The 24288-nt window shown below is 41.8% G+C and overlaps 1 long non-coding RNA gene across 1 annotated transcript in view; it reads left to right on the top strand.

Annotated features, from left to right (window-relative positions):
* Positions 1-10647: 10647 nt before the first annotated feature.
* Positions 10648-24288, top strand: part of LOC104006526 (uncharacterized) — a 49942-nt gene continuing 36301 nt past the window's right edge. Inside the window, exon 1 of the long non-coding RNA XR_001717861.4 lies at positions 10648-10858. This is a non-coding gene — a long non-coding RNA (uncharacterized LOC104006526). The remainder of the gene's footprint in view (positions 10859-24288) is intronic.

A 24288-nucleotide genomic window follows, 5' to 3' on the forward strand; every position in this document is an offset into this window, starting at 1 on the left:
AACTACATTGGTTTCTTAAAATATACTTTTCAGGAATACTTTTAGATTTACTTGAAGGTTATGAAGATAGTACAGAGAGTTCCCATCTTTTCCACACCAATTTCCTCTATTATTAGTACCTTAAACTCGTATGGTACAAGCTGAGTATCCCTTGCGGAATCAGAAGTGTTTTGGATTTTGAATTGTTTTGGATTTTTGCATTATACTTAGTGGTTGAGCGTCGCTAATTGAAAAATCCAGAATACCAAATGCTTCTCTGAACATTTTCTTTGAGAATCATATCAGTGCTCAAAACATTTCAAATTTTGGAGCACTTCAGATTTTGGGTTTTCTAATTGGGGATGATCAACCTGCATATTTGTTAAAATTATTGAACTAATATTGATACACCATTATTAATGAATATCCATACTTTGTATGGATTTCTTTGGTTTTTACTTTACATCCTTTTTTGACCCAAGATCCCACTGAAGATATGACATTAGATTTAGTTGCCATGTCTCTTTAGGTTCCTCTTGGCTGTGAAGGTTTCTGAGACTCCTTGTTTTTGGTGACCTTGATAGTTTTACAAAATACTGACAAGGTATTTTGTAGAAGTCCCCTCAACAGGGGTTTGTCTGATGTTTTTCTCATAATTAGACTGGGATTATAGGTTTTTGGAAAGAAGAATTGTCATGCCAGACCCCTAATGATGCCAGTAGGGATGGCACTGTGTCTGCAGGTCTAAGAGGAGACCCAGAGCCAGCAAAGGAGACATAGGGTTTATGGAGGACTTACATACAGCGACTGTGGGCTGGACAGGAGAAGCACTATCATTTGTAAAAAGCATGCAGTTTAAATAGCATTTTTTACTTAGCACTGTCCATCTAGAAACCTCCATTTAACTCAAAACAGGGTTCTCAATTCCCTGAATAGCTGCATAACAAGGAATGGGTCAGGTGTTCTGATGTCCTTCTTAAATAAGGAGTAAACCTCTGGGTTGGCCACTCCTGGATTCCTTAGTTTGGAATTCTGAGCCAACATTCTTCTTAGACCACAGTGTCATGCTTGGGGTTTGCTTAAGTTTATGCTGACAGGTGAGGATACATCTGTCATATAAGAGCACAGAGGCAAAGTGCCATTCTCATCACATCATATCAAGGGTACATATTATAAATATGACTGATTATACTAACCTTGATGACCTGGCTGAGGTAGTGTCTGTCTGCTATCTCCACTGTAAAGTTACTCTTTCACCCCCTCTCCATACTGTACTCTTTAGAATAAAGTCACTATGCACAGCCTCCTTGGGAGTTGATATGGTTTGGCTGTGTCCCCACCTAAAATCTCATCTTGAATTGTAATCCCCATAATCCCTATAATCCCTATGTGTCAAGGGCGGGACCAGGTGGAGGTAATTGAATCATGGGGGTGGTTTCCCCCATACTGTTCTCATGATGGTGAGTGAGTCTCATGAGATCTGTTGGTTTTATGAGTGTCTGTCATTTCCCCTGCTTGCACTCATTCTCCCTCCTGCTGCCCTGTGGGGAGATGCCATTCACCATGATTGTAAGCTTCCTGAGGCCTTCCAAGCCATGAGGAACAATAAGTCAATTAAACCTTTTCTTTATAAATTACCCAGTCTTGGGTATTTCCTTATAACAATGTGAGAACGAACTAATACAGTAAATTGGTACCAAGGTAGTGGGGTATTGCTATAAGATACCTGAGAATGTGGAAGCAACTTTGGAACCAGGTAATGGGCAGAGGTTGGAACAGTTTGGTAGGGCTTAGAAGAACACGAGAAAATGTGGGAACGTGTGGAATTATCTAGGGATTTATTGAATGACTTGGACCAAAATGTTGATCATGATATAGATAATAAAGTTCAGGCTGAGGTGGTCTCAGATGGAGATGAGGAACTTTTTGGGAACTGGAGTAAAGGTGACTCTTGCTATGCTTTAGCAAAGATACTGGAAGCATTTTGCCCCTGCCCTAGAGATCTGTGGAACTTTGAACATGAGAGAGATAATTTGGGGTATCTGGCAGAAGAAATTTCTAAGCATCAAAGTATTCAAGAGGAAGCTTGTTTGGAAGCTTCAGATGTTTGGAAAATCTGCTGCTTGACAATGGAATAAAAAAGAAAAACCCATTTTCTGGGGAGAAATTCAAGTTGCTGCAGAAATTTGCATAAGTAACAAGGAGCCAAATGTTAATCACCAAGACAATGGGGAAAATGTCTCCAGGGCATGTCAGAAGTCTTCACAGCAGCCCCTTTCATCATGGGCCTGGAAGCCTAAGAGGGAAATATGGTTTGTGGGCTGGGCCTGGGGCTACCTCTCCCCCTGCCAACCCCCCCACCCCCCAACTTCTCTGTGCAGTCTTGGGACGTGGTGCCCTGCATCCCAGCTGCTTGTTTCAGCCTTGGCTAAAAAGGGTCAAGGAGGGGCCGGGCATGGTGGCTCACACCTGTGATCCCAACACTTTGGGAGGCTGAGGCGGGTGATCACGAGGTCAAGAGATCGAGACCATCCTGGCCAACACGGTGAAACCCCGTCTCTACTAAAAATACAAAAATTAGCTGGGCATGGTGGCGCGTGCCTGTAGTCCTAGCTACGCGGGAGACCGAGGCAGGAGAATCGCTTGAACCTGGGAGGTGGAAGTTGCAATGAGCTGAAATCACATCCCTGCACTCCAGCCTGGGTGACAGAGGGAGACTCCATCTCAAAAAAAATAATAAATAAAATAAAAAATAAAAAGGGCCAAGGTTCAGCTTGGGCCATTACTTCAGAGGGTACAAGCCCCAAGCCTTGGTGGCTTCCACATGGTGTTGAGCCTGTGAATGCACAGAAATCAAGAATCAAGGTTTGGAAACCTCTGACTAGATTTCAGATGATGTATGGAAATACCTGGATGTCCAGGCAGAAGTTTGCTGCAGGGGCAAAGTCCTCATAAACAACCTCTGCTGGGAAAGTGCAGAAGGGAAATGTGGAGTCAGACACAGTGGGGACTCTGGGGCACCACCTAGTGGAGCTATGAGAAGAGGGCCACCACCCTCCAGACACCATAATGGTAGATCTACTGACAGCTTGCACTGTGAGCCTGGAAAAGCCACAGACACTCAATGAAGAGCAGCCAGGAGGGGAGTTTTACCCATCAAAGCCACAAAGGCAGAGCTGCCCAAGGCTATGGGAGCCCACTTCTTGCATCAGTGTGACCTGAATGTGAGCCATTGAGTCAAAGGAGATTATTTTAGAACTTTAAGGTTTAATCACTGCCTTGTTGGATTTGAGACTTGCATGGGGCCTGTAGCCCCTTTGTTTTGGCCAATTTCTCCCATTTCGAATGGACCTATTTACCCAATGCCTGTACCCTCATTGTATCTAGGAAGTAACTAATTTGCTTGTGATTTTACAGGCTTTTAAGCAGAAGGGACTTGCCCTGTCTCAGATGAGACTTTGAACTTGGACTTTTGGGTTAATGCTGGAATGCTTTAAGATTTTGGGACTGGTGGCATAATTGTGTTTTGAAATGTGAGGACATGAGATTTGCAGGGGAACCAGGGGTAGAATGATATGGTTTGGCTGTGCCCCACCCAAAATCTCATCTTGAATTATAATCCCCATAATCCCTACGTGTCAAGGGTGGGACCAGGTGGAGGTAATAGAATCACAGGGGTGGTTTCCTCCATGCTTTTCTTGTGATAGTGAGTGAGTCTCACAAGATCTGATGATGGTTTTATAACCATCTGGCATTTCCCTTGCTTGCAGTCATTCTCTCTCCTGTTACCCTGTGAAGAGATGCCTTCTGCTATGATTGTAAATTTCCTGAGGCCTCCCAGCCATGCAGAACAGTGAGTCAATTAAACCTCTTTCCTTTATAAATTACCCAGTCTCCAGTATTTTCTTTTTTCTTTTACTTTTAGATGGAGTCTTGCTTTGTCACCCAGTCTGGAGTGCAGTGGTGTGATCTTGGCTCATGCAACCTCTGCTTCCCAGGTTTAATCAATTATCCTGCCTCAACTTCCCAAGTAGCTGGGATTACAGGCATGCACCACCATGCCTGGCTAATTTTTGTATGTTTAGTAGAGATGGGGTTTCACCATGTTGGCCAAGCTGGTCTCGAACTCCAGACCTCAAACAATCCACCCGCCTCAGCCTTACAGACATAAGCCACTGTGCCTGACCTGTCTCAGGTATTTTCTTATAGCAGTGTGAGAATGAACTGATACAGGAGTGAAGTAGCTACATAATTTATATGGAATTCTTCTTTTTGAGATACTTTTCTCCCATTTATTACTTTATTCAATAATTTCTTTACGTAAGTATGAATGCATGGATATTTATATTTTGAGTTACAATTCAATATTATGTTATTTCCTTTGTTGCTCAAATTGTTGACAATATTGGCCATTGGGAGCTCTTTCAGTTGGCTCCCATGTCCCTCTGTCATCCCCCCACCATTCTGCGAGTTTTTTTGGCTTTGGGGTTTTTTTTGGAGTACTTCCTTACTTTCTAGTACTATAAGATGCTTCAGACTTATCTTGTATATCCCCTGCCTCAAGTCTAGAATCAGCCATTTATCAGTTGATTCTTAAATCTTGCCTTAAAAGAAAAATGTTTTTTTTTCCTCTGTTTTTTTTTTTTTGAAACAAAGGGCAGAACAAACAAAGCACATCTGTGAGCTAGATCAAGGCTGTGAACCACCAGTTGGTGACTATGGCTAGTGGATTCCATTCCAAACTCTGTAGTATCACTCTTTTGTGTCTATTGTTAGCTTATGAGTGCTCTCACCTCACAGCTCATATCAAATCTGCTCTCATTCTCTTCATTCACACGGGTAGAGATGACTGTTCATGGTTCTTTTATTTTAAAAGTGGTCAAGTATTAAGATAAATCAATCACTTAGAAGGCATGGTAGTGAATTCAGGTGAAATATAGTGATCCTGTACGCTCTCTTTCCCAAAAAAGGACAGTCTATTTGAGACAGAAAGGATGGATAAAATAAGACTCTACTCACAAAAAAAGCCAAAATGTAGTAAGTGCCACAAGTTGGCAATGTACACATATGAAATCAGGACAGCATAGAATAAGAGAAAGCAGTGGAGACTCTGAGGACCCGAGACGGACCATGAATTAATAGATCATGATTGATTGCTCTCTCATGATTGTTGGCTTCTGTGGAGAGCAAGAGAGCGCCAGCATCGTGTAGGTGGGCTGACCACCACTCAGCTCTAGATGATTGTTATCACACAGAAAAGAGGGCCTTGTGTTGTCAAGTCTTCTGATTTTCGACAGAAAACTGAAGGTTTTCTAAAATCACTCCATTTTAAATTACTGACAGCATATTCCTTCCCTCTCCCTCTCAAAAAACACTAAAACGATTTGAAATTTAACCTCTTTGGGGCCACCAGTTTGAGACCACTGCAGGGAGGATATTGCTGATGTGCTTTCATAGAATTTCAGGCATCAGGCAGGTTCTGGAGGCCTTTTTTAGACTCAGCGTTCTCCGTTTTTAGACCCTAGGTCTAAAAAAGTTGCTCCTGTGTGAGCAACTGCTCCTTCCCTGAGTGGAATGCTGACTCCAGCCCATTCTCCTAGTACTTTGTCAATACCACTACTGGGAAAAGCTGAAACAACAGGACTTAAACAAGAACTTTGCCACAAGATGTGCTGCTTTCTTCTGTTTCTTGCATTTAGAAAAATTTGCTGAAAACATTCTCAACCATCACAGGCTAGCTGAGGTGCTATGAGACTCAAGGTTTCAGTGACATAATCGTCATTACTAACACAGCAAAGTGAGCACTTAGAAAGTGGTTGACTTTGGCTGGGTGCAGTGGCTCACGCCTATAATCCCAGCACTTTGGGAGGCCGAGGCAGGTGGATCACCTGAGGTCAGGGGTTCAAGACCAGCCTGGCCAACATGGTGGAACCCTGTCTCTACTAAAAATACAAAAATTAGCCAGGTGGGGTGGCAGGCGCCTGGAATCCCAGCTACCTGGGAGGCTGAGGCAGGAGAATTGCTGAATCTGGGAGGTGGAGGTTGCGGTGAGCTGAGATCGTGCCACTGCAATCCAGCCTGGGTGACAGAATGAGACTCCGTTTCAAAAAAAAAAAAAAAAAGAAAGAAAAAAGAAAAGAAAATGGTCGACTTTATAAGCTTAGTAAATAGAGGCTCAGGGCACAGAACAATTCTCCTTTGCTGATGGATCCAGTGCCTGGGAGCCAGTCCCCCACCAGGCTTGCATTCCAGGGTCCTCAGCTATGCGTCCCTCCGGAGGCTGAGTCAGGACTGGGAAGTCTCTTATTGGCACAAAGGAAGCCATGCTGAGAAGCTCCGCTGGCTGAGTAATTGTGCTTCCCTCTGCCTCTCTCACCCATGCTCCAAGAGCCTAATGAGCAGCCTGGCTGGAGGAGCCCCTAGAAGCCACCTGCCCTGCTGTCTCAAGATTAATGGAATCAAGTGAGGCAGCAAAAATGCCATGACAGAACCTTATGCTGCCAATCCTCTCGGTGTTATTTAACTAAAGAAACCGTAAACAAAAACGAAGAAGAAGAAAACAGCTGGTGGTATAATCCTGCTCTATTCTTCATGAGAAAGAGAAAGGGGAAGAGAGTTCTGATTTTCATATCTGAGAGGTTTCTGTTGGCTGAAACTTCTAGGGAAGCTTCTACATATACATAGTTGTAACTCCAACTTTATTGTGAAATGTTAGAGCTGGGATTCAGCTGTAGCCCCTCCCTCTCGAAGGTGGCCCTTTGTGACCTCCAGAGCTCTACTTCAAACAACTCAATTTCAGGGATTTCATAGCTCTTTATAAACCAAGCAGTGAGTAGTAGCACATTCTATTTCTCCTGATTCAAGAGAAGAGAAATCAAGGCACTGAATAAACACAGGCCGTTTGGTGTGGTCAGGGCCTAAAAGTACAGAAGCAGAGTCTGACATTTGAGTTATATCCATTGGCAAACAATACTCACTATTTCTTGACAAATTTCAGGTTTTGCTCTTGAGAGAGGAACTGTAGTTGGCGACTTTGTTTGTTCAAAGACATGGAATCAGACACTCAAAAGTGCCCTCGATAATGCTGGAGTTTGCAAGAGAGGACACAAAATGGAAAAGTCAAGAATGTTAATGGCTAAGGCAGACGAACAGGTTATTCACTTTCTTTTTGAACTCTGTGCCTACCCACCTTCTGGGGATTATATTCTCCATCCTGAGAAAGCAAATTGGCCATGCTTTATAGCCCAAATACTGGCTGGCAGTCTCATTTGAGGAATTTGTTTGTCTTGCTGTCAAGCTTGCGTTCTGAGCTAAATGGGCCAGAAAGGGTGACGAATACTGTAGAAACACAGGCTAAACCCAGGGTGAAATTATTACAATGTAAAATATCCCTTTTAAGAAAGCTGCAAATTCTAAAAATTCTGTTCTGGATTTCTGGAATTACAGATCAATGATAAAGGGTGACTGATTCATGATGTGACAAGTTAGCACCCAGCTTCTCCCAATAAATGCCATCCAGACCTTCTTTTTTTTGGGGGGGGAAGGCTTTTTCCCCCTTCATACATAATACTTACAATAAAATTATTTAGACATTCAAATACCAGAACTTTTGTGGCTTAATACCAACTGCTTTTTTTAGTTAATAAAAACTATCATTTACAGAATATTTACTATGTGCCAGGAATTACACTGAATTAGGACTTTACATAAATGATCGAATTGAATCTTCATAATCCTATGAAAAAGTAATATCTGTCAGGCCTCTGAGCCCAAGCCAAGCCATCGCATCCCTTGTGACTTGCACGTATACATCCAGATGGCCTAAAGTAACTGAAGATCCACAAAAGAAGTAAAAACAGCCTTAACTGATGACATTCCACCATTGTGATTTGTTCCTGCCCTACCCTAACTGATCAATGTACTTTGTAATCTCCCCCACCCTTAAGAAGGTACTTTGTAATCTCCCCCACCCTTAAGAAGGTTCTTTGTAATTCTCCCCACCCTTGAGAATGTACTTTGTGAGATCCACCCCTGCCCACAAAACATTGCTCTTAACTTCACCGCCCATCCCAAAACCTGTAAGAACTAATGATAATCCATCTCCCTTCGCTGACTCTCTTTTCGGACTCAGCCCACCTGCACCCAGGTGAAATAAACAGCTTTATTGCTCACACAAAGCCTGTTTGGTGGTCTCTTCACATGGACGCGCATGAAACTATCCCTGTTTTACAGATGAAAAAACCAAAGCATGAAGAGGATTAGTAATGTGGCTAAAATGGTGCAGCCAAAGTGTGGCAGAGCTAGGACCCAAACCTAGGGATCTGAGCCAAAGGCTCAGGTTTTGACCTCTTAGCGCCTTAAGGCTCACTGATTGAAGTGTGAACTCTGCAGTGAGTTTCTGTTATTCCATACCTCACTCTGTCTCTGGGCTCCAACTCTACTTCTTTTATTCAGAATTTTAGGTTCTTTATTTAGGAGCCTGTAGAGTTCAGGCAACTTGAATCTGAGCATGTCTTCCTTGCAGTGAGAATTCCCAAGTTCCCACATACCAGGAGCACAAACCTGACTTTGTACTTCCTGTGCCTTCTACACGTTTTTGTTTCCGTTCAGGCCAGCACCAATTAACTGGATTAATTAAGCATAATACAAACTAGACAAGCTGAAGCTCAAAGTAAATTAATGAAGAGCCTATTCTATCAATCTAGGCAAATATTGGAAAAGTACTTATGGGCCTTGTTCTCTCAAATGAGGACTGAGGGCTGGGTGCGAAGCAAAGCTCAGGTCCCATAAAATCCCTAGGTGTAACTTTTTCCATTAGTATTCTCACTGATTTAGAATGGTTGTTATTCCAGCCTCACCCCCACCTCTTCTCTCCAGCCCTTAGCAATTTATTTTCCTTTTTAAAGATTTTCTTTTTAACAATCTCCACACTGGCTTTTACCACCAAATGAAAGGAAACTTTTTTCTTGGAACTTTGTTGCTTTTTCAAAATATAGCCCTGAAAGTCTGATACTCGAATCTTATGTTTCTAGTATATTAATTAGATCCTTCCTATGCCATAATTGTGGCCAGGTGCCTGGATTGGGAAGAGGACTGAGAAAGGCACTTACCTATAAGGTTAAGATTACAGGCCCATCAACAGGGTAGTGGCTAAACAAACTGTAGTTTTATATGATAAATATAATAGCATAGTTAAAAATAATGAGACATAAAGTAAGTTCTAACATGGTGCAGCAAAAATACACAGTGTATTTTTTAATTTCATTTATGTAAGGGGCAATCACCAAGCAATACCATATATATATCTTTTCCCTGTGGGTACACATACATGGGTGTACGTGAATATAACAACATTTGAAAGATGCATTCAAAACCATACCGATACCCCCAGGAGGAAGAGAACATGAAGCTACTAAGAATGTGCAAGAATAAGCAGAACAGAATTTTAGCCTTATACATGTTGTTTTAATGTGAAAAGGAAAATGTATTCATGTATTTCTTATATCGTTAAAAAAAATTTTTTTTAAAAAGTAAAATAACTTCAGCTTTAGAGAAGGTCACTGCAGCCCCCAAATAGGATACTTCTACTTATTTCTTGGTACATCATAAAATCCCTTACAGCCTTTATATAATTAAAATCAGAATCCAAATGTAAGTGTCTCTAGACTACGTGACAAGGAGAGCTCACCTCCTGGTAGAATGTAAATGAGTGACAGTGTTTCCTTGAGATGAAGTTTTGTTTGGGAGATGTTAGGGCTGCAGGCTCAGAGCTGAGGAAGCCTCAGTTTCGCTAGGGATGTGATACTGTTAGCTAGTTTTGTAAGTTCACCTGGGGATTGCCCTAGTTAAGGGCTCAATCTCTGAGGGGAATTTTTTTTAGTTTTAGAATTTTTTTTTTTTTTTTTTTTTAAACAGAGTCTCGCTCTGTTGCCCAGGCTGGAGTGCAATGGTGTGATCTCGGCTCACCGCAACCTCCGCCTCCCGGGTTCAAGTGATTCTCCTGCCTCAGTTTCCCGAGTAGCTGGGATTACAGGCGCCTGCCACCACGCCTGGCTAATTTTTGTATTTTTATTAGAGACAGGGTTTCACCATGCTGGCCAGGCTGGTCTCGAACTCCCGACCTCAGGCGATCTACCCGCCTCGGCCTCCCAAAGTGCTGGGATTACAGGCGTGAGCCACCGTGCCCGGCCTAGTTTTAAATTTTTTTTTTGGCTGGCATCTACATCCAGCACCCTGTCCACACAGCTTACCTCTTTGGTAAGTTTTTAGAGTACAGACAGTTCTGACACTTCTTGGGAAGCCAAAGCAAAACAAAACATCAAGCCAAGAAACAACCCCACTGCAGCGGTGAGAGTATGTCTCATTATTGACTTTAACAATTTGTGAATTCTTAGGACCAAGAACAAGAGTCATTGCAGTTGAAAATCGAAACCTGCTGTGGCTTGCATTTAGCACCCAGGCTGCCAAAGGACCAGGCCTGTGGGGATTCCCTGTGAAAATGATGTGGCCTGAAGCACGTAGCTCCGCGCGCGCGGGCTCCCTGCTCCGTGTGCTTAAGTGCCTCTGGGCTGGGCTGGCCTGCCGTGGCCATACCACCTGTAGGGGATTTTCTTACGAAATCTAAGCTGTGGGAAATGGGAAATTGCGTAAAAATCTGGGTTGGGTGATCTAAAAAAAAGCAGGGGCTGGGCATAGGCAGTAATATAAGGCAAGATGGCTAAGGAAGAAGGTGGGCAGCGGAGCCGGTGAAGGAAGCCCCAGGCGCGGATGGAGGCGAAGAGATCAGGAGCAGTAAAGGAACACTCTCTTCCCCAGTCAGCTGGGATACGGACTTTGTAAGGCCTAGGGACTTTGTCTTTGGAGGTCCTGTCTCCCTAAGGTAACATTAAAAATGAAAGCTTACGATTGTGCTGCTATAAAGACAAACTTATGATGTTCTATATTAAAATACACCTAAGAATTCTTTTTTATTTTCTGCTAATCTTAAGGAAATTAGAAGATTTTTGTGGAGCTCCCCTTTTCTGCAAAGGATCGTGGGTCCTAGGCACTATCGTACTGCATCTAATGGAGAAGTCACCCTTGTCCCCAAAAGAATGGCATCTTGTTTGTTTCCTCCTATAAGTAAATTTAGCCCTGATTTCCAGGAACTCATAACCTAGATCATCTCTGATTTCACATTTCCTGCTGCTCTTATAGCTGCCCGCTGCTCAGGAAAATAAATAAGACATAGGACAATTTCTAAATCAGAGTTTAATGGTCTTTGAATCTTAAAGGATTTATCAAGATAAGGTAGGAAATCAACTACCTTTTATGAGTAACTGCTATGTGCTGGTGTCATTTAATTTACGGAAGTTCCTATGAGTTAGAAATTGTCTCTCTTTTAAAGGGCCTTTCACAAAGGACCTGGGTATGTTGGTAACATGCTTGAAGTCACTCAACCAGAGAGGGTTAGAGCTGAGTCTGGAGCTCAGCCTGTCTTTCCCGTCTGCTACACTTGCTGCTCCCTTTGCTTAGAACATTCTCCCCTGTGCCCCGCCCCCCAACCCCGCACCCCTACTTCCTTGTTATGAGTGTGGCTGACATAAATAGACACAGGTCCATTTTAAAATCAGAGTTTAATGGCCTTTGAGTTTCAAAGTGTTTATCAAGATAAGATAGAAAATCAGGGCTTTCCTTCACGGCTGTTTGTGGCAAGCCCCCTCAGATGGCAACCACTAGGTCATTCTCCATCATATCACACCACGTGGTGCCCAGCATTGCCTTTACAGCGATCTGGTATTCCTTCTTTATTTCTCTCCTATCTATGTGTTTATACTGTGTTTCAGTTTGTCTGTTTCTCCCCATTTCTAACCCCGGACTCAAGTGTATGGACCCCATGACAGCAAGGGTCTTTCCTTCCTGCTTTACTGCATGCCTGGCACACAGCCCGTGTTCAATAAACATTTGTTGACTGAATGACTCAGAATCCAAAGCCTGTATGCACTGTGGGGGAAGAAAAATATATTTTTCTCATCCATCACTAGGTTCATGGATGAGGCCCCTGTAACAAAAGATAAATTAATGAGTGGAAAACATACATACGCTTAGTTATTGTAAGTTTAACATGACACAGCAGTCTTTAAAGGAAATGAAGTCCTGAAGAAATGAGAAAGCTGGTGTATTTTTATGGTAGATTTGATGAAGAAGTGGATAGTTATGAAGAAGTATGATTGGGTAAAAAAAAAAGTATGATTTAATGGTAATAAACTGTGTGTGGGAGGGTACTTAGCATGGACTGTTTGTTCAGATTCTTCTCTGTGACCCTTTTTCTTCAGAAATAAGGATGTTCTTTCCTACCAGTATTGGGAGGGCACAGTTCACATGAGGGTCTTGTGATCTCCTTCAGAGGAGGGTCAGAAAATTCTTCCTAGGTTTTAGGACCTGCTTTAGGGGAGAAGAGCAGGAGAAGGCGAGGGTGACCTTCGTGCTTCCGCTGTTTTCTCAAATGCCAAGGTGCCGTACTTTGGGGCAGCTTGTCCTGAACTCCATCAGCACATTAGCGCATTATTACCACTGTGCACAGCTTCTCTGGATGGCTTTCTTTCTTTCTTCTTCTTTTTTTTTAATTTAAATTTTCTTTACTTAAAACGCAGCCAATTTTAAATTGAGATAATGTGACTCAATGAACAGGAAGCACAGGCTCAAAGTTCACAAGCTACATGAATTTGAAGAAATTGCTTAACCTCCTTATGGTTCAATTTCTTAAAATAAAACAAGGATGACAGAACAATGCCTCCCAGTCTAAATATAAGAGATAATAGAAAAATAAAACGTACCTTTATGGTGTACAAATAATAACATTAATCAAGGTTAACACAGCACAGTCAGTGTTGCTGTCATGGAATACTACAGGAGATTGCTCACCGCCAGAATTATTACATAAGAAGTATTACAGTAAGCAGTGAGCTCAGAGATTGTCTATTACGAGATACTTTTTGGAGAGAGCATTGAAAAGGCAGATAGAAACAATGACTCAGCCAGTATTACTCATCTCTGAAGCAAAGAGCTGTGGGCTCCCGGTGTTGGGTTTGCATCCAGTGTTGACACCACTAAATGCTGCAGGAGGACTCCTGTGGCCTGAGTCCTGTGCATTTAGGAGATAAGACTCTCCAAAGAACTGGGTAATTTGCTGCGAGGACAAAAAAACCAAACACCGCATGTTCTCACTCATAGGTGGGAATTGAACAATGAGAACACTTGGACAGAGGAAGGGGAACATCACACACCGGGGCCTGTTGTGGGGTGGGGGGAGGGGGGAGGGATAGCATTAGGAGATATACCTAATGTAAATGACAAGTTAATGTGTGCAGCACACCAACATGGCACATGTATACATATGTAACAAACCTGCACTTTGTGCACATGTACCCTAGAACTTAAAGTATAAAAAAAAAAAAAGAATTGGATAATATGGGGGGCTTCTCTAGTTCTGCTGTATAACTTAACCAAGTCTGATAGCCAGACACCAGAATTTGTACTACAAAATTTTTTTCGGTGCCAAAAGGATGATATGAGAACAAGAGTCTAGGCTGACACTTCTGTCCACAGGCTTTTTCTTTAAAGTTGGAACTCTTTTGGCCAGGGCCAGTGGCTCATGCCTGTAATCCCAGCAGTTTGGGAGGCTGAGGCGGGTGGATCACAAGGTCAGGAGTTTGAGACCAGCCTGGCCAATATGGTGAAACCCTGTCTCTACTAAAAATACAAAAAAAAAAAAAAAAATTAGCTGGGTGTGGCCGGGGGCAGTGGCTCACACCTGTAATTACAGCACTTTGGGAGGCCAAGGTAGGCGGATCACCTGAGATCGGGAGTTCGAAACCAGCCTGACCAACATGGAAAAACCCTGTCTCTACTAAAAATACAAAATTAGCCGGGCATGGTGGCACATGCCTGTAATCCCAGCTACTCGGGAGGCTGAGACAGGAGAATCACTTGAACCCAGGAGGTGGAGGTTGTGGTGAGCTGAGATCGCGCCATGGCACTCCAGCCTGGGCAACAAGAACAAAACTCTGTCTCAAAAAAAAAAAAAAAAAATTAGCTGGGCGTGGTGGTAGGCGCCTGTAGTCCTAGCTACTCAGGAGGCTGAGGCAGGAGAATTGCTTGAACCTGGGAGGTGGAGGTTGCAGTGAGCTAAGATCACGCTACTGCACTCCAGCCTGGGCCACAGAGCAAGACTCCATCTCAAAAAAAAAAAAAAAAGTTGAAACACTTTTCTGCATGGCTGAGGAGTACCACGGTGTCCTGACAATGATCCTCTCACAATAGAAACCAGGGTCCAAGGCTGGGCATGTTGACGCTGAGTGCCTAATGGATGCTAAATTCTTACTTGCATAATCAGTTCTCTCCCAAGGTCCAAATCATTATTTTGCAGAGCACTTTGGAACAAATAGGGGCTAATTCTGCTCCAGGGTAACTGGCTGATAAATATTTCAGACTGTCCTTTCATCTTGTTTCATAGGGACTTACATGTGTAACTCCTTTGCAATCTTACCAGAGTATACTCAGAGCAGGTATTTTCTAATGAAAAAAACATATGCATCTATGTATATCTGGCTCTTCAAAAATAACAGTTGGTAATTGCTGTCTTCAAAGAAGTCAGTCAACATTAGCCAGACAGTAATGTTCATCTCTGAAAGACTACAGAACATGCTGGGGAGGATGAGTGGCTCCTCTTCATTGTTAGATTGGACAGCCCTCCTGACAATGGTCTGGTCCTCCTGTGCTTACCTTGGTCATGGCATAGCCCACACTTCTTATTTTATAAGAGAAGGCTTGTGAAATTGCCTGCATCCGTGGGAATCCCAGTGTTCGTGACTGTATTATCCTTAAGCCTCAGCTTTTTTATTCAGAGTAGTTAGGGCATCAACACAGTTGGGAATCCCTGGCATATATTTTGCATAAGAAGCCTTGTATTTTATTAATTAATTCATCATAAGAAAATGTGCTTTGGTGACTGATTTTTTGGGAGGAAATTCAATGTCTCATTAGGGATCATCACTGTAGCTTAATGCAATTATGTATGTCAAACCTAATGACATTTGACATTGTGGCATGAGAGATTCTCTAAATGGGATGCGACTTAAGAAGATGACAAACCTAGGATTGTTTGTTTCATTTTTTTCCCCTCAAACATAAATTCAGGTTGATTAGAGTTTGGGGCTTGCTGTATCTCCTTAGTAGATGACCTAAAATCACAGTTCACTAAGTTCTTTTGTTTAAGGTTATGACTTAGTGGTGAAAAAACAAACAAACAAACAAAAAAAACACCTTGGTCCTAAATCATGTCTTTCTCTATTTAGTTGCCTAACAGATGTAGAAAAGTAATATCTTAAGCAAAATCATATGGCACATTAAGTTTGACCTAAAAATCAGTCCAGTTTCAGGGAACAAGCCGACCTTTATAAACATTTCAAGAAATAGCAAATGACTGGGTTCCACTAAAGGTATACCATTACTTAAAAGTTCCCCCTTCACTCAAAAGAGACCTTACAAATTATTTCATAATTTCACTGAATTTTTGCTAGTCTATCCTTTACATCAATGCCTTTACTTACCTCTTAGCAGATATTTAGGCTTCACCTATTTCACTTTTCCTGTGGTTATCACTTAGGTCGAAAGGTTTGCTATGGCTAAAGGCTAACCAAGGACCAGAGTAAAGAAGAATGATGTCAAAATTCAAGAAGTGTTTGACTGGTGATATGGCAGAGTGACTTTGATTTAAAGCCAGACTGTAATTGATTTGCTTCATGATCTTGGGAAAAAATCATTTACTCGGAATCTTCAGTATTATCTTATGTCAAGCAACTGTGAATCACACTTTCTCTCTCTGTAGAGTACACAGTGCCCAGTACAAAGCCCTGCATAGAGCAGGGGTCCAAGTCCATATGACTATGATACTAAATCTATTTCTTTTTTTTTTTGAGACAGAGTCTCACTCTGTCATCCAGGCTGAAGTGCTGTGGTGCAATCTTGGCTCACCGCAACCTCCGCCTCTCAGGTTTAAGTGATTCTCCTGTCTCAGCCTCCTGAGTAGCTGGGACAGCAGGTGCGTGCGACCACGCCTGGCTAATTTTTTGTATTTTTAGTAGAGACGGGGTTTCAATGTGTTTGCCAGGATGGTCTCCATCTCCTGACCTCGTGATCTGCCCACCTCAGCCTCCCAAAGTGCTGGGATTACAGGCGTGAGGCACCGCACCTGGCCATTTGATACTAATTCTTAAAATTAAGTATTATTCTGTGCTTCAGGCAATCATTTAGCTTTATTTCTCAGCATTAGTGAGAGTAGGCCAGGAGCGGTGGCTCACTCCTGTAATCCTAGCACTTTGGAAGGGCAAGGCAGGAGGATCACTTGGGTCCAAGAGTTCAAGACCAGCCTGGGCAACACAGTGAGACCCCATCTCTACAAAAAATTAGCTGGGCATGGTGGCATGTGCCTGTAGTCCCAGCTATAGGTGGCTGAAATGGTAGGATCACTTGAGCCCAGGAGGTCAAGGCTGCAGTAAGCCATAATTGCACCACTGCACTCCAGCCCAAGTGACAGAGTGAGACCTTGTCTCAAAAAAACAAAAAAAACAGAGTAAACATATTTTCTGAAGTAGATAGATCTAACTTAGGACACTAGGTTGGGAAAAATTTGGGCACTTTTGGTTAACCAAGTGAATTTTAAATATAATAAGAAAGACCACACCTTCAGGACTTTTAGAAATGTTGTCGTAAAGCAGTAAAGATTCCTTTGCAAATGAATTAACACTATTTTTCATGTCCACATGTATTTTCATTAATTATGCTTGCTTAAAATAGAGTACATGCATGTAAACTAACATCTTATATTCACCCATTTAAAATTCACCCGGAAGGCCGGGCACAGTGGCTCACGCTTGTAATCCCAGCACTTTAGGAGGCCGAGGCAGGTGGATCACAAGGTCAAAAGTTCGAGACCAGCCTGGCTAACACGGTGAAACCCTGTCTCTACTAAAAAATACAAAAATTAGCTGGGCGTGGTGGTGCACACCTCTAGTCCCAGCTACTTGGGAGGCTAAGGCAGGAGAATCGCTTGAACCCGGGAGGCAGAGGTTGCAGTGAGCCAAGATCGTGCCACTGCACTCCAGCCTGGGCAACAGAGCAAGACTGCATCTCAAAAAAAAAAAAAAAAAAATTCACCTAGAGATGTCTGCTGAACATGGAGAAACAAAACAAAACAAAACAGGATATGTCTGACTCAGAAGTTTACTTCCCTGAGATGCCAAGAAAGAAAACCACCTACTTGCCACCCTTTCTAATTTGCATCTCCTTTGTTTCATAGTAGATCAGATTTACCTTAGAAAAAGCCCTTGATGGTAACCAAGCAGAGGCCTTAATGTTCCTGACAAATGTGCTGTAGCATCAGGTACTCAGTGGCTGTGAATGTTTTTGTGAAACCTGCTGTGCACCAATGTTTTTAGCTCTCCAGGAACCAGTAGCTCCTATGCTGACTGTCTGCCCTAGCTTAAAGCCAGATTCCCTCTTCAGGTACAGAGGGGCTGCAGAACATGGCTTTGCTGAAGACACACCTTGGACCTGGAGGTTTATCTCTGAAGGGCTGGATTCTCTTATTGCGTTCTTCAAAAAAAGAGGAAAGCTCTTTTGCTTATAAGATACTATTATTTTAACAAAAACATTAGGGTTTGCCTAGACTGAAGACCTCTGTGAAAACCTAGCTTTTAAGAAAATACCATAAAACATTTTTTAATGCCACTTTAGCGTGAGAGGGTCCTCTTCAATGTGTGTGGCCAAACTGAGCCCGAAGTACTTTTCCTCCTAGCTCTAAAATGGGGCATATGGAAGTGATTGTCAGGAGAAGGCAGCTGCTGCAGACACAGGGTGAAGATTTCGCAGCAACACCCAAAGCCGGTTCTGGAAGCCGTGGAACAATGTAAGTTCTGTTGTCCAGGAATGCGTTCTCAACACAGCGGTTTCCTGAATGCCCCAAGAGAGTGGGGCAGTGAGAGGCTGAAGGCCAGACAGCAGGGTTACCTTTCCTGTTCTGTGCAGACAAGATTCATTACTCCCTAGTGATGTTTTAAGTGAATGTATAGCATTCATTCATAGGCAATGTCTAGTTAGGTAATGTTAGCATGAAGGGTAAATTCTAAATGTGAAGGAATATACACATGACTTTGACTAATCAACATACTATCCCTGGAAAACATGTTGGAACTGCAAAAACAAAACAAAACAGAAAAATAGAGTGAAGTGATTCAGAGGTTGTGAAACCCTAAATTTTTAATTAAAATTGCACAATGCAGTTCTATTGTGAGAACAAACTGGATTGAACGCCTCCTACATCAAAATCATTCTCAAATGTTTGAAGTCTGAATAACTAGTAACAAGATAAAGATGGACAACTAGACTCTTCGGATTAAATGACAAAGTTACCAACTCACCCTACTGTTCTTTTTATTTTTTTTACTTTTAGAATGTTTTGGGTACTGGGCAGACATGTGTGAACTCAGATCATCTACTTGGCTATGCTAATGTTTATTTTTCTCTTCCAAATTGTCCCTCCAGCTAAAACTGTACTGGGTCCTAGACAGGGGAAAATGGCTGCTCCTGAGACCTCTCTGGAGAGCTGAATTTGCAGATGGAATCTATTAGTTGCATTTCTAAGCTTGAAAGATCATCTTCCTTTTACCTTGAAGGTAAAACTTTCCTCTCTAATAACCCAGAGTGATTTTCTTATCTGCAATTTAGATTACTGAGGCCATCTGGGGACATTTGCAAAGACTGCTGTGTTATTTTGGAAATAGGTGTCTGGCTGTACATCTGAATACTCCTTCCCCAACTTTATGGACCATATTTTCCAAGTCCAATTTTAAAACATGGAGTGGGTTAACCCCAGCATAAAGCAGAGACAGACAATCGCTAAAAAGATGCTTTCATTTAGCCACTGATTTTAGTGTGGAATTTAAAATGGAAGGTCTTTAGAAGTATTTTAGGTTGAAGAATAAAAACAGACACACCAGAGGGAGATTTTCCAACCATATACATACATAGGCGTTAAGCCCCCTATACATAAACCAAATATAAATGGAAAGACAATGAGTAAACTGCACATATAAACAGACAAAGCCCCAGGGGATGAGTCATAAAGATCTGACAGCAAGGACCATACGTCTTTAAAACTCTCAGCTTTTCTACTCAAGTAATGTGTTATTTGTCCCAGGTTTGCAGTTCACTCATTCCACTCAACATCTTCCTTGGCACTGTTCAGTTGTCTGCTGTCTACACGTTTGGGCTCTTGGCAAATGTAGATGCTCTCAATGAGAACAGCTTCTGAGTGTTATTCAGACCCCTGATGGGCCTCAGATTGTATAAAACAAGGATTTGTAGCTCTTTAGGGATGTAACTCTGTTTGAAGCAAAATATCTTCTCACTTCTTTCCAGTACTTACATGTGGGGAGCTAATCCCAGAGCAGGAAGAGAAGGTAAGCAGTTTTTTTCTTATAACACCAGCATACAAGTTTTTCCCAGAGGTTTGGGAAGTAGGTGAGCAAACATTAGAAAGCTGATGGATGGCCTCTGATCATCTACTTGAACAAATCCTGAGCTGTGTTTTTCCAATATAAAACAGTGTCAAACAAATACAAGTTAGGGCTGTTACAAACCATTTTTTTAGTGTCAAATAAAATGACATATGTGAAACTATTGTAAAACCATAAATCATTGTGCAAAATTATTATAGCTAGGGTGGAGGGAGAAACTATCCAAATTGACTTGAGAAGCCACTATTTCAGGGTGATTGAAAGTTAGAAACCACTTAGGTTCTTAGAAGATGTGTTTCCATAACACTGAGCAAATCTTCAGTCTTCACTTAACAATCTGGTCACATAATGCCTGGATTTATTCAATTTGGGTAAATATATGTTAAAATATCATTCCACCACTGTAATCTGTGGAATTGTTACCCTTTCCACCTGGTCTTGGAAGGCAGTACTACTTTGAATAGTGCTTATACCTTGAGCTCCTACTCCAGTTTCTCAGACTTTTTTGGTGTGCAAGGGTTACACTGTGACAAGTGTATTGTTGGTTTGCATGGAAGGGCTGAGAGTTTAGCAAGGGTCTGTGAACAGTAAGGCCAGTGAATGTTAGGGCAACTCCCAGTAGAGCTGGCCATTCGGTGGCCTTGCTGTGAGTGATCACCGGACAAGCCTTCTAAAGTGGTAGCTATTTACAAGAAGAAGGTGAAATATTCTGCCGTAGCAAGGACAAGCAACAGCACAATACTTTACAAAAAGGTCGGAAGGCAGGGCACTTTACCTTGCATGGAATTATTCAGGAGGCTCAATAGCTTTGCATAGCAACGGAAGGCTTATTGACAGGAGTTAAAGGCTTCCGGAAGAGGGGACTAATTCTCTGGGACAGCCACACACACAAAGTCATTTACCCCCTGCGGGAAAGTGTGAAATTATCCTGTATTGGAGGCTGGGTTAACTTGTGTGGCCCTATTGTGGCCATTTCCCCTCCTTGTACAGTAGAGAATCTATCTCCTTCTTCTTTCCATATAATTAGTGAGTTTGGTGCCCCAAATCACCAAAGCAGTTGAGGTCCCAGCATTTTCTTCATTACCATGTGGGCCTCTTACCCCCTCCGTGCATAGTTGCATAGTTAGTGGCTGTGAGAACCAGTCTCCATTCTCTGCTAGTGTGGAAGGAAATGTGGGCTCTTTTTATCCCCTCCACTCTTCCTCACCCAGGGTGGAGGAGAAGAAGTCACATTTCTCCATTGTTCCAAAAGAGAAACTCTCCTATTTAATTGGGTCAATTTTAATTTAATACAGAAAAATGACAGGAGTGTTTCCCAAATAACTTGTTTGTAACTGCTTAGGTCATTCTCACAGTATAACTTTGGACAAATTCCTGTGAACACAATAGAGGAAAAAAAAAAGAATTCCTAGCTGAGAGGTGTTGATGGAATGACCAAAAAACTCTACTGTCTGATTAGCAGATCAAGTGCTTTGGGTTGTCTGGGTAAATATTTAGAATAAAGGAAAAAATCGAGGATTTAAGACATACAGATGTGAATTTACTTGGTAGCCCTGGTGCCTTCTTAGCAGAGAAATATCAAGCAATTAATTTGCTTATCCTTGTTGAGCTCTGGTTTCCCTACTTGTAAAATGAGATGAATAATGCTAACCTAATAGAAAAAAACTAGAAACAGCTCTCATACTACGAATAGGGGAGTGGTTAAATAAATTAGAGTACATCTGCAGTATGGCGTATTACACAAACTTTTAAGATAGGTAGAGGCATATGTGCTGATGTGGAGAAACATATAAAAATATTAAGTGGATAAAAGCAAGATGTAGAACAATATGTATATCAGATTTCCTTTGGTGTAATAAGTAAAAGAATTTTACATCAGGAGATATGCATCCCCATATGTGCTTAATAACGAGGGGGATAGGAATTATAAAAAAACAGTTAGAAGTTAACTTGAGGGAGAGGAATGGAAAGTTGGGCAGGAGGAGGGAAGTTAACATTTTTAATTTATATTTTTCTCTGTTATTTAGGTCTCCTAGCTAGGTCTGTATGTTACTTTTATTTTTAAAATGTCCACATAGTTTATTTGCCTAGTAAGATTATGAACCTTTTTTCTTTTTTATATTTTTATAGATTAAAAAGTAAAAACCTTTGAAATTAGTATGGGAATTAAATTAAGGAATATGTGTGAAGTGCCTAGAATAGAATGGGCATAGTCAACATTAATGCAAATAAAATGAAGAAAAATACCTAAATAGTTTTTAACCTCCAACTTCTTTTTTTGAAACTATATTTTATGCATGAATGATTATCTTTATTATCCCATTTATTATTTTTATTGCTAATTTTTAGAAACTGTTTACTACCTATCTGTTTCTCTGTCATTTTTGGCTTATGGTTATGACTGTCCCGGATGTGGTGAAAGATCACTAGATTGGTAGTAGAACCGGATTTGCCAATAATTATTGTAATTTGTGGCAAGCAGGTCATTTGATCTTTCTGAGCTTTTGTTCCCTCAACTATTTAGCAAGTCATCTGGACGATCTCTAAGGTCTCTCTAAACTCTAAATTTACATATCCATTTGCCACTGAATTTGGTGTAGCTGAAAGCAAGAGTTTGAATTAGTAGGCCGTCAGAGAGTTTGTAGCAGGACAAGCAGGACAAGCCGCAGACAAAACTCCTCAGACACCGAGTTAAAGAAGGAAGGGGTTTATTCAGCCGGGGGCATCGGCAAGACTCCTGTCTAAAGAGCCGAGCCCCCCAAATGAGCAATTCCTGTCCCTTTTAAGGGCTCACAACTCTAAGGGGGTACGCGTGAGAGGGTCGTGATCGATTGAGCAAGCAGGGGTTACGTGACTAGGGGCTGCATGTACTGGTAATTAGATCGGAACAAAAAAGGATAGGGATTTTCACAGTGCTTTTCTATACAATGTCTGTAATCTATAGATAACATAACCGATTAGGTCAGGGGTGGATCTTTAACTACCAGGCCCAGGGTGTGGCGCCAGGCTGTCTGCTTGTGGATTTCATTTCTGCCTTTTAGTTTTTACTTTTTCTTCCTTTGGAGGCAGAAATTGGGCATAAGACAATGTGAGGTGTGGTCTCCTCCCTTAAGTTCAAAGATAAAAGAGAAAAGGAATATCATAAAGAAAAGTTTGAAGTTAGGAAATAGTTATCTAAAACCAACCCAATCTGTTACTATAGACACAGACACTAAATCACTCACTGCACTTCTCAATCAGTAATTTAAAGCTATTTCTGCCCATGGATACTCTACCATTACATAAAAGACTGCTAAGATAAGCTTTACATTTTTCCTCCAAGTTGGGTTTTGTTGATAAATTATTTTCTTTTTGATGATTTGTTTTCAATCTACGAGCAAGGTAAATGCTTTGGAGTCCACAGTTATTTACTTACACAGGGGTGGAAAGGTGTTACCGTGTCTTCACCCATCTTAAGGATCATAGCCTACACTCCAATAACAAAACAAAAGACAGGTCAACAAGAGAATAGCTTAAACAATCTATTTAATCAAAGTTGTATGTGACAGGGGTGACTTCAGAAATGAAGAGCCAAAGACCCAGGGAAAACTGCCGATTTTTATGCTCAGGTTGAATGAGGAATGAACAGCTCTGTAGAAATGTGATTGGACAAATGGGTATGATCTAATTAATGGTAATAGACTGAGAGGGGAAACCCAACAATGGCCTATTTAGATTCTTCTTGGCATCTCTGTGTTGCATTCGTTTCCTTCTGGACATAAGACAGGACACCTGTCACATGAGGCTCTTCGAAGGAGAAGGGAGAAAGTCAAAGAATGTCCTTTCTAGGCTTTATGGCTTGCTTTGGGGAAGAGGAGTTCTAGTTTCTGTGACCTGCCTTGGCGAAGAGGAATTCTGGTTTCTACAAATTATTTCGAGGGGAGATAGAGGGGTGAAAGACAGGAGGATGAGAGAAGGTCAGAAAGACTTTGCTTCTGAGGCCCTTCCATTCTCCTCCAGTTCAAAATATTCAGCACACAGGGTACTGTATTTTCAAGTATTGTGTTCTGGAGCCTAACACTTTATTTCCTGTTTGTTGGAGTTGCAGGGAAAAGATTTCTTTACTCACCTATTTTTAGGTTCATAGTTGAGGTGCCTATAACTAAAGGTAGATTAACAAGAGAAAAGCATAACAAATGTATGTAATGTAAGTTTTATGTGAGGCCAGGCACGATGGATCATGCTTGTAATCTGAGCTCTTTGTGAAGCCAAGGCAGGTGGATCACTTGAGGTCAGGAGTTCGAAACCAGCCTGGCCAACATGGTGAAACCCCATCTCTACTGAAAATCCAAAAAGTTAGCGGGGAATGGTGGAGGCACCTGTAATCTCAGCTACTCGGGAGGCTGAGGCAGGAGAATTGCTTGAACCTCGGAGGGGGGCATTGTGACAGAGTGAGAATCCATTTGAAAAAAAAAAAAGGAAGTCACATCCAATCAGGCTCATGATCAGGGGGCTTCAGGTAGAACTTCTCCTTAGCCTTCCAAACTCTTCCCCCAAAGTTATTCTAGGGGCTCTATTTGAGAGAATATGATGATGATTTATTTTAAATCAAGAGTCTTGAGAAGTACACAGAAACCAGAAAATGCACCCAGAAATTAGAGATTATCAAATTATCCTGAATGTAGGGAATTCCAATGACACTGATTCTCATTCTTCATTCCATTTTGAATGGTTCAAGATGAAGGGGAGCTACTGACTACTGAATAGAGACGAG

This window comes from Pan troglodytes, chromosome 4 (genome assembly GCF_028858775.2).
Source record: "Pan troglodytes isolate AG18354 chromosome 4, NHGRI_mPanTro3-v2.0_pri, whole genome shotgun sequence".
Lineage (NCBI taxonomy): Eukaryota > Metazoa > Chordata > Mammalia > Primates > Hominidae > Pan > Pan troglodytes.